Below are 9,400 nucleotides of genomic sequence, written 5' to 3' on the forward strand. Positions count from 1 at the left end.
AACTTTAAAAAGTCAATAATCTGGAGAATTTTTGTAAGAAACACATTGGTACATTCCCATGATGAGTGAGTGCTTCAGGATCTCTTGCACTTACATGGGCTATTAACCAAAAGGTTCCCACCCAGTGATGTAATTGACCTTGTGATCAGATTTTGGTGATCTTTAAGTAGACAAGTCAAAATTTCAAACCCCCTCTTATGGTGTAGGGTACCTGGCCTTCTCTGACGTAATCAGAGTTAGATTTAATTAAGGTGCACAAGGGCATAGAAGGGAGCAGTTTAAGAAAAGAGAAGTGGAAACAGACAGCAAACTAGGCTGGAGAGAGACCTGAGACAAAGAGATCTGAATTATACGAGAGCCGACCAGGGGAAACACAAATTATGCAGTCAAGTTTCCCACATTTGGGGAAATCGCAGGAGCAGCACACCCAGATTGCAATGGGTGAGCCTTTCCCTGGGAGAAGCACCTTCCTGATCATAGTATCTCACCTGGCAGGTAAGTAGGAGTTGGGCTAGTGCTGGGGAGGGTCGCTGCTCGGGTACCCCCCTGTCAAGTGAAGGAGATCCAACTGAGGCAGCACAAGGGAACTCTCGAAAGAAGAACAAGGCTAGAGGAAGATCTGAGACAAAGAAATCTGACTTTTACCAGAGCTGACCAGAGGAAAGCACAAACACAGTACCCCACTACCACCAGGAAACATTAACGCCACTGCATCCTTGCTGCTTTCTCATGTGGAAGTCTATTTAATGTGAAAACAAGGTGATATCTAATTAGCACACAGAAAAGAAAATTAAGTGAATTTTTGAAAGAAAACAATACTGTCAATATACTATTAAAACAAATTAAAATGGTAAAAGTTATTGTACTTTAAGTAAAAATAAAAGAGCAAAAATATCAATCCCAGTTTTGGATTACTTTAATTAACAAAAAAAATGCATATAGCAGAGGATAGTTTCAATCTTTCTACCTCTGGGTTATGGGCCCAGCATGCTTCCATTGCAGTACTCTGCTGCACATGTAAGTGCAAGAGATCCTGAAGCACTCACTCATCATGGGAAAGTACCAATGTGTTTCTTCATTGGTTGATGGCAGAAACATCTTACAAAAACACTCCAGATTATTGACTTTTTAAAGTTTTTCTAGGAAACGTTCTAGATGATTGTTTATTAGCCTTTGTCAGTATGTAATTTTGCAAAGTGTCGCTGTGGCGCAATCAGTTAGTGTGTATGGCTATTAACCAAAAGGTTGGTGGTTCAATCCCACCCAGGGATGTAATTGACTTTGTTATCAGATTTTGGTGATCTTTAAGTAGACAAGTCAAAATTTCAAACCCCCTGTTATGGTGTTAGGTATTTAGACTTCTCTGATGTAATCAGAGTTAGATTTGATTCAGTGATTTTATAAAAACAGCTAGGAAGCACAATTTAGCAGTGGGTTGCAAAGAAAAAGAAATATGCTGGCAAAAAAAATCCAATTGAGTGATTAAACAGCTCTTGGATGGTTTTTCACCTATTACTAAATTAAACTTGCTTCATTGGAAAGGCAGCAAGATGCATCCTCATTTCAATATCTACTGAAATAATACAGGTTGACACCAGGAAACATTAACGCCACTGCATCCTTGCTGCTTTCTCATGTGGAAGTCTGTTTAATGTGAAAACAAGGTGATATCTAATTAGCACACAGGTAAGGAATTAAGAAAATCTTTATTAAAGGGTGAAGATGTTTCTCACAAAATCGTTGCCCCAATGCATCATTGAAATTCAAGCTGGAAAGATGATTTTAATATATCACTTGTACATTTTGTATTGCTCTTCTGGTGACAATGTAGTTTGTTTTTGTCAATTACCATTTTAATAATCGGGTAAAGAAAATTAATTGGATTTTTGAAAGAAAACAATACTGTCAATATACTATTAAAACAAATTAAAATGGTAAAAGTTATTGTACTTTAAGTAAAAATAAAAGAGCAAAAATATCAATCCCAGTTTTGGATTACTTTAATTAACAAAAAAAAATGCATATAGCAGAGGATAGTTTCAATCTGCCTACCTCTGGGTTATGGACCCAGCATGCTTCCATTACAGTACTCTGCTGCACATGTAAGTGCAAGAGGTCCTGAAGCACTCACTTATCATGGGAAAGTTCCAATGTGTTTCTTTATTGGTTGATGGAAGAAACATCTTACAAAAACTCTCCACATTATTGACTTTTTAAAATGTTTCTAGGAAACGTTCTAGATGAATGCTTATTAGCATTTGTCAGTATGTACTTTTGCAAAGTGTCGCTGTGGCGCAATCAGTCTGTGTGTATGGTTATTAACTAAAAGGTTGGTGGTTCAATCCCACCCAGGGACGTAATTGACCTTGTTATCAGATTTTGGTGATCTTTAAGTAGACAAGTCAAAATTTCAAACCCCCTTTTATGGTGTAGGGTACCTGGCCTTCTCTGATGTAATCAGAGTTAGATTTGATTCAGTGATTTTATAAAAACAGCTAGGAAGCACAATTTAGCAGTGAGTTGCAGAGAAAAAGAAATATGCTGGCAAAAAAATCCAATTGAGTGATTAAACAGCTCTTCATTTTCTGGCTTTATTTTTATGCTAACAAATTTGTTCTCTGAAAAGTGTCCACAAAGCCAAGTCTCTGATTAACACCTTTGTAGGGATGGTTTTTCACCTATTACTAAATTAAACTTGCTTCATTGGAAAGGCAGCAAGATGCATCCTCATTTCAATGTCTACTGAAATAATACAGGTTGACACCAGGAAACATTAACGCCACTGCATCCTTGCTGCTTTCGCATGTGGAAGTCTGTTTAATGTGAAAACAAGGTGATATCTAATTAGCACACAGGTAAGGAATTAAGAAAATCTTTATTTAAGGGTGAAGATGTTTCTCACAAAATCGTTGCCCCAATGCATCATTGAAATTCAAGCTGGAAAGATGATTTTAATATATCACTTGTACATTTTGTATTGCTCTTCTGGTGACAATGTAGTTTGTTTTTGTCAATTACCATTATAAAAATAGGGTAAAGAAAATTAAGTGGATTTTTGAAAGAAAACAATACTGTCAATATACTATTAAAACAAATTAAAATGGTAAAAGTTATTGTACTTTAAAGTAAAAATAAAAGAGCAAAAATATCAATCCCAGTTTTGGATTACTTTAATTAACAATAAAAAATGCATATAGCAGAGGATAGTTTCAATCTGCCTACCTCTGGGTTATGGGCCCAGCATGTTTCCAATGCAGTACTCTGCTGCACATGTAAGTGCAAGAGATCCTGAAGCACTCACTCATCATGGGAAAGTACCAATGTGTTTCTTCGTTGGTTGATGGAAGAAACATCTTACAAAAACTCTCCAGATTATTGACTTTTTAAAGTTTTTCTAGGAATCGTTCTAGATGAATGCTTATTAGCCTTTGTCAGTATGAAAGTTTGCAAAGTGTCTCTGTGGCGCAATCGGTTAGTGTGTTCAGCTATTAATCAAAAGGTTGGTGGTTCAATCCCTCCCAGGGACATAATTGACCTTGTGATCAGATTTTGGTGATATTTAAGTAGACAAGTCAAAATTGCAAACCCCCTGTTATGGTGTAGGGTACCTGGCCTTCTCTGATGTAATCAGGGTTAGATTTGATTAAGTGATTTTATTAAAAAACAGCTAGGAAGCACAATTTAGCAGTGGGTTGCAGAGAAAAAGAATAATGCTGGCAGAAAAATCCAATTGAGTGATTAAACAGCTCTTCATATTCTGGCTTTATTTTTATGATAACAAATTTGTTCTCTGAAAAGTGTCCACAAAGCCAAATATCTGATTAACATCTTTGTAGGGATGGTTTTTCACCTATTACTAAATTAAACTTGCTTCATTGGAAAGGCAGCAAGATGCATCCTCATTTCAATATCTACGGAAATAATACAGGTTGACACCAGGAAACATTAACGCCACTGCATCTTTACTGTTTTCTCATGTGGAAGTCTGTTTAATGTGAAAACAAGGTGATATCTAATTAGCACACAGGTAAGGAATTAAGAAAATCTTTATTTAAGGGTGAAGATGTTTCTCACAAAATCGTTGCCCCAATGCATCATTGAAATTCAAGCTGGAAAGATGATTTTAATATATCACTTGTACATTTTGTATTGCTCTTCTGGTGACAATGTAGTTTGTTTTTGTCAATTACCATTTTAATAATCGGGTAAAGAAAATTAAGTGGATTTTTGAAAGAAAACAATACTGTCAATATACTATTAAAACAAATTAAAATGGTAAAAGTTATTGTACTTTAAGTAAAAATAAAAGAGCAAAAATATCAATCCCAGTTTTGGATTACGTTAATTAACAAAAAAAAAATGCATATAGCAGAGGATAGTTTCAATCTGCCTACCTCTGGGTTATGGACCCAGCATGCTTCCATTACAGTACTCTGCTGCACATGTAAGTGCAGAAGATCCTGAAGCACTCACTCATCATGGGAAAGTACCAATGTGTTTCTTCATTGGTTGATGGAAGAAACATCTTACAAAAACTCTCCACATTATTGACTTTTTAAAATGTTTCTAGGAATCGTTCTAGATGAATGCTTATTAGCCTTTGTCAGTATGTACTTTTGCAAAGTGTCGCTGTGGCGCAATCAGTTAGTGTGTAAGGCTATTAACCAAAAGGTTGGTGGTTCAATCCCACCCAGGGACTTAATTGACCTTGTTATCAGATTTTGGTGATCTTTAAGTAGACAAGTCAAAATTTCAAACCCCCTGTTATGGTGTAGGCTACCTGGCCTTCTCTGATGTAGTTAGATTTGATTCAGTGATTTTATAAAAACAGCTAGGAAGCACAATTTAGCAGTGGGTTGCAGAGAAAAAGAAATATGCTGGCAGAAAAATCCAATTGAGTGATTAAACAGCTCTTCATTTTCTGGCTTTATTTTTATGCTAACTAATTTGTTCTCTGAAAAGTGTCCACAAAGCCAAGTATCTGATTAACATATTTGTAGGGATGGTTTTTCATCTATTACTAAATTAAACTTGCTTCATTGGAAAGGCAGCAAGATGCATCCTCATTTCAATATCTACTGAAATAATACAGGTTGACACCAGGAAACATTAACGCCACTGCATCCTTGCTGCTTTCTCATGTGGAAGTCTGTTTAATGTGAAAACAAGGTGATATCTAATTAGCACACAGGTAAGGAATTAAGAAAATCTTTATTTAAGGGTGAAGATGTTTCTCACATAATCGTTGCCCCAATGCATCATTGAAATTCAAGCTGGAAAGATGATTTTAATGTATCACTTGTACATTTTGTATTGCTCTTCTGGTGACAATGTAGTTTGTTTTTGTCAATTACCATTTTAATAATAGGGTAAAGAAAATTAAGTGGATTTTTGAAAGAAAACAATACTGTCAATATACTATTAAAACAAATTAAAATGGTAAAAGTTATTGTACTTTAAGTAAAAATAAAAGCTAAAATATCAATCCCAGTTTTGGATTACTTTAATGAACAAAAAAAAATGCATATAGCAAAGGATAGTTTCAATCTGCCTACCTCTGGGTTATGGGCCCAGCATGCTTCCATTGCAGTACTCTGCTGCACATTTAAGTGCAAGAGATCCTGAAGCACTCACTCATCATGCGAAAGTACCAATGTGTTTCTTCATTGGTTGCTGGAAGAAACATCTTACAAAAACTCTCCAGATTATTGACTTTTTAAAGTTTTTCTAGGAAACGTTCTAGATGAATGCTTATTAGTCTTTGTCAGTATGGACTTTTTGCAAAGTGTCTCTGTGGCGCAATCTGTTAGTGTGTTCAGCTATTAATCAAAAGGTTGGTGGTTCAATCCCACCCAGGGACGTAATTGACCTTGTGATCAGATTTTGGTGATATTTAAGTAGACAAGTCAAAATTGCAAACCCTCTCTTATGGTGTAGGGTACCTGGCCTTCTCTGATGTAATCAGAGTTAGATTTGATTAAGTGATTTTATAAAAAAAACAGCTAGGAAGCACAATTTAGCAGTGGGTTGCAGAGAAAAAGAAAAATGCTGGCAGAAAAATCCAATTGAGTGATTAAACAGCTCTTCATTTTCTGGCTTTATTTTTATGATAACAAATTTGTTCTCTGAAAAGTGTCCACAAAGCCAAGTATCTGATTAACATCTTTGTAGGGATGGTTTTTCACCTATTACTAAATTAAACTTGCTTCATTGGAAAGGCAGCAAGATGCATCCTCATTTCAATATCTACGGAAATAATACAGGTTGACACCAGGAAACATTAACGCCACTGCATCTTTGCTGTTTTCTCATGTGGAAGTCTGTTTAATGTGAAAACAAGGTGATATCTAATTAGCACACAGGTAAGGAATTAAGAAAATCTTTATTTAAGGGTGAAGATGTTTCTCACAAAATCGTTGCCCCAATGCATCATTGAAATTCAAGCTGGAAAGATGATTTTAATATATCACTTGTACATTTTGTATTGCTCTTCTGGTGACAATGTAGTTTGTTTTTGTCAATTACCATTTTAAAAATCGGGTAAAGAAAATTAATTGGATTTTTGAAAGAAAACAATACTGTCAATATACTATTAAAACAAATTAAAATGGTAAAAGTTATTGTACTTTAAGTAAAAATAAAAGCTAAAATATCAATCCCAGTTTTGGATTACTTTAATGAACAAAAAAAAAATGCATATAGCAAAGGATAGTTTCAATCTGCCTACCTCTGGGTTATGGGCCCAGCATGCTTCCAGTGCAGTACTCTGCTGCACATGTAAGTGCAAGAGATCCTGAAGCACTCACTCATCATGCGAAAGTACCAATGTGTTTCTTCATTGGTTGCTGGAAGAAACATCTTACAAAAACTCTCCAGATTATTGACTTTTTAAAGTTTTTCTAGGAAACGTTCTAGATGAATGCTTATTAGTCTTTGTCAGTATGTACTTTTTGCAAAGTGTCTCTGTGGCGCAATCGGTTAGTGTGTTCAGCTATTAATCAGAAGGTTGGTGGTTCAATCCCACCCAGGGACGTAATTGACATTGTGATCAGATTTTGGTAATATTTAAGTAGACAAGTCAAAATTGCAAAACCCCTCTTATGGTGTAGGGTACCTGGCCTTCTCTGATGTAATCAGAGTTAGATTTGATTAAGTGATTTTATAAAAAAAACAGCTAGGAAGCACAATTTAGCAGTGGGTTGCAGAGAAAAAGAAAAATGCTGGCAGAAAAATCCAATTGAGTGATTAAACAGCTCTTCATTTTCTGGCTTTATTTTTATGATAACAAATTTGTTCTCTGAAAAGTGTCCACAAAGCCAAGTATCTGATTAACATCTTTGTAGGGATGGTTTTTCACCTATTACTAAATTAAACTTGCTTCATTGGAAAGGCAGCAAGATGCATCCTCATTTCAATATCTACGGAAATAATACAGGTTGACACCAGGAAACATTAACGCCACTGCATCTTTGCTGTTTTCTCATGTGGAAGTCTGTTTAATGTGAAAACAAAGTGATATCTAATTAGCACACAGGTAAGGAATTAAGAAAATCTTTATTTAAGGGTGAAGATGTTTCTCACAAAATCGTTGCCCCAATGCATCATTGAAATTCAAGCTGGAAAGATGATTTTAATATATCACTTGTACATTTTGTATTGCTCTTCTGGTGACAATGTAGTTTGTTTTTGTCAATTACCATTTTAATAATCGGGTAAAGAAAATTAATTGGATTTTTGAAAGAAAACAATACTGTCAATATACTATTAAAACAAATTAAAATGGTAAAAGTTATTGTACTTTAAGTAAAAATAAAAGAGCAAAAATATCAATCCCAGTTTTGGATTACTTTAATTAACAAAAAAAAAATGCATATAGCAGAGGATAGTTTCAATCTGCCTACCTCTGGGTTATGGACCCAGCATGCTTTCATAACAGTACTCTGCTGCACATGTAAATGCAAGAGATCCTGAAGCACTCACTCATCATGGGAAAGTACCAATGTGTTTCTTCATTGGTTGATGGAAGAAACATCTTACAAAAACTCTCCAGATTATTGACTATTTAAAGTTTTTATAGGAAACGTTCTAGATGAATGCTTATTAGCCTTTGTCAGTATGTACTTTTGCAAAGTGTCGCTGTGGCGCAATCAGTTAGTGTGTACAGCTATTAACCAAAAGGTTGGTGGTTCAATCCCACCCAGGGACATTATTGACCTTGTTATCAGATTTTGTTGATCTTTAAGTAGACAAGTCAAAATTTCGAAAACCCCTGTTATGGTGTAGGGTACCTGGCCTTCTCTGATGTAATCAGAGTTAGATTTGATTCAGTGATTTTATAAAAACAGCTAGGAAGCACAATTTAGCAGTGGGTTGCAGAGAAAAAGAAATATGCTATCAAAAAAATCCAATTGAGTGATTAAACAGCTCTTCATTTTCTGGCTTTATTTTTATGCTAACAAATTTGTTCTCTGAAAAGTGTCCACAAAGCCAAGTCTCTGATTAACACCTTTGTAGGGATGGTTTTTCACCTATTACTAAATTAAACTTGCTTCATTGGAAAGGCAGCAAGATGCATCCTCATTTCAATATCTACTGAAATAATACAGGTTGACACCAGGAAACATTAACGCCACTGCATCCTTGCTGCTTTCTCATGTGGAAGTCTGTTTAATGTGAAAACAAGGTGATATCTAATTAGCAAACAGGTAAGGAATTAAGAAAATCTTTATTTAAGGGTGAAGATGTTTCTCACAAAATCGTTGCCCCAATGCATCATTGAAATTCAAGCTGGAAAGATGATTTTAATATATCACTTGTACATTTTGTATTGCTCTTCTGGTGACAATGTAGTTTGTTTTTGTCAGTTACCATTTTAATAATCGGGTAAAGAAAATTAATTGGATTTTTGAAAGAAAACAATACTGTCAATATACTATTAAAACAAATTAAAATGGTAAAAGTTATTGTACTTTAAGTAAAAATAAAAGCTAAAATATCAATCCCAGTTTTGGATTACTTTAATGAACAAAAAAAAATGCATATAGCAGAGGATAGTTTCAATCTGCCTACCTCTGGGTTATGGACCCAGCATGCTTCCATTACAGTACTCTGCTGCACATGTAAGTGCAAGAGATCCTGAAGCACTCACTCATCATGGGAAAGTACCAATGTGTTTCTTCATTGGTTGATGGAAGAAACATCTTACAAAAACTCTCCACATTATTGACTTTTTAAAATGTTTCTAGGAATCGTTCTAGATGAATGCTTATTAGCCTTTGTCAGTAAGTACTTTTGCAAAGTGTCGCTGTGGCGCAATCAGTTAGTGTGTAAGGCTATTAACCAAAAGGTTGGTGGTTCAATCCCACCCAGGGACTTAATTGACCTTGTTATCAGATTTTGG

The 9,400-nt window shown here is 35.2% G+C and overlaps 1 non-coding gene across 1 annotated transcript; it reads right to left on the minus strand.

Moving 5' to 3' along the window:
* Positions 1 to 340: 340 nt before the first annotated feature.
* On the minus strand, positions 341 to 503 carry LOC134995554 (U1 spliceosomal RNA). Its single transcript, XR_010198307.1, has one exon. It is a non-coding gene; the product is annotated as a U1 spliceosomal RNA (small nuclear RNA).
* Between the last annotated feature and the right edge of the window lie 8,897 nt (positions 504 to 9,400).

The sequence above is a fragment of the Pseudophryne corroboree genome, unplaced genomic scaffold (genome assembly GCF_028390025.1).
Source record: "Pseudophryne corroboree isolate aPseCor3 unplaced genomic scaffold, aPseCor3.hap2 scaffold_1397, whole genome shotgun sequence".
Lineage (NCBI taxonomy): Eukaryota > Metazoa > Chordata > Amphibia > Anura > Myobatrachidae > Pseudophryne > Pseudophryne corroboree.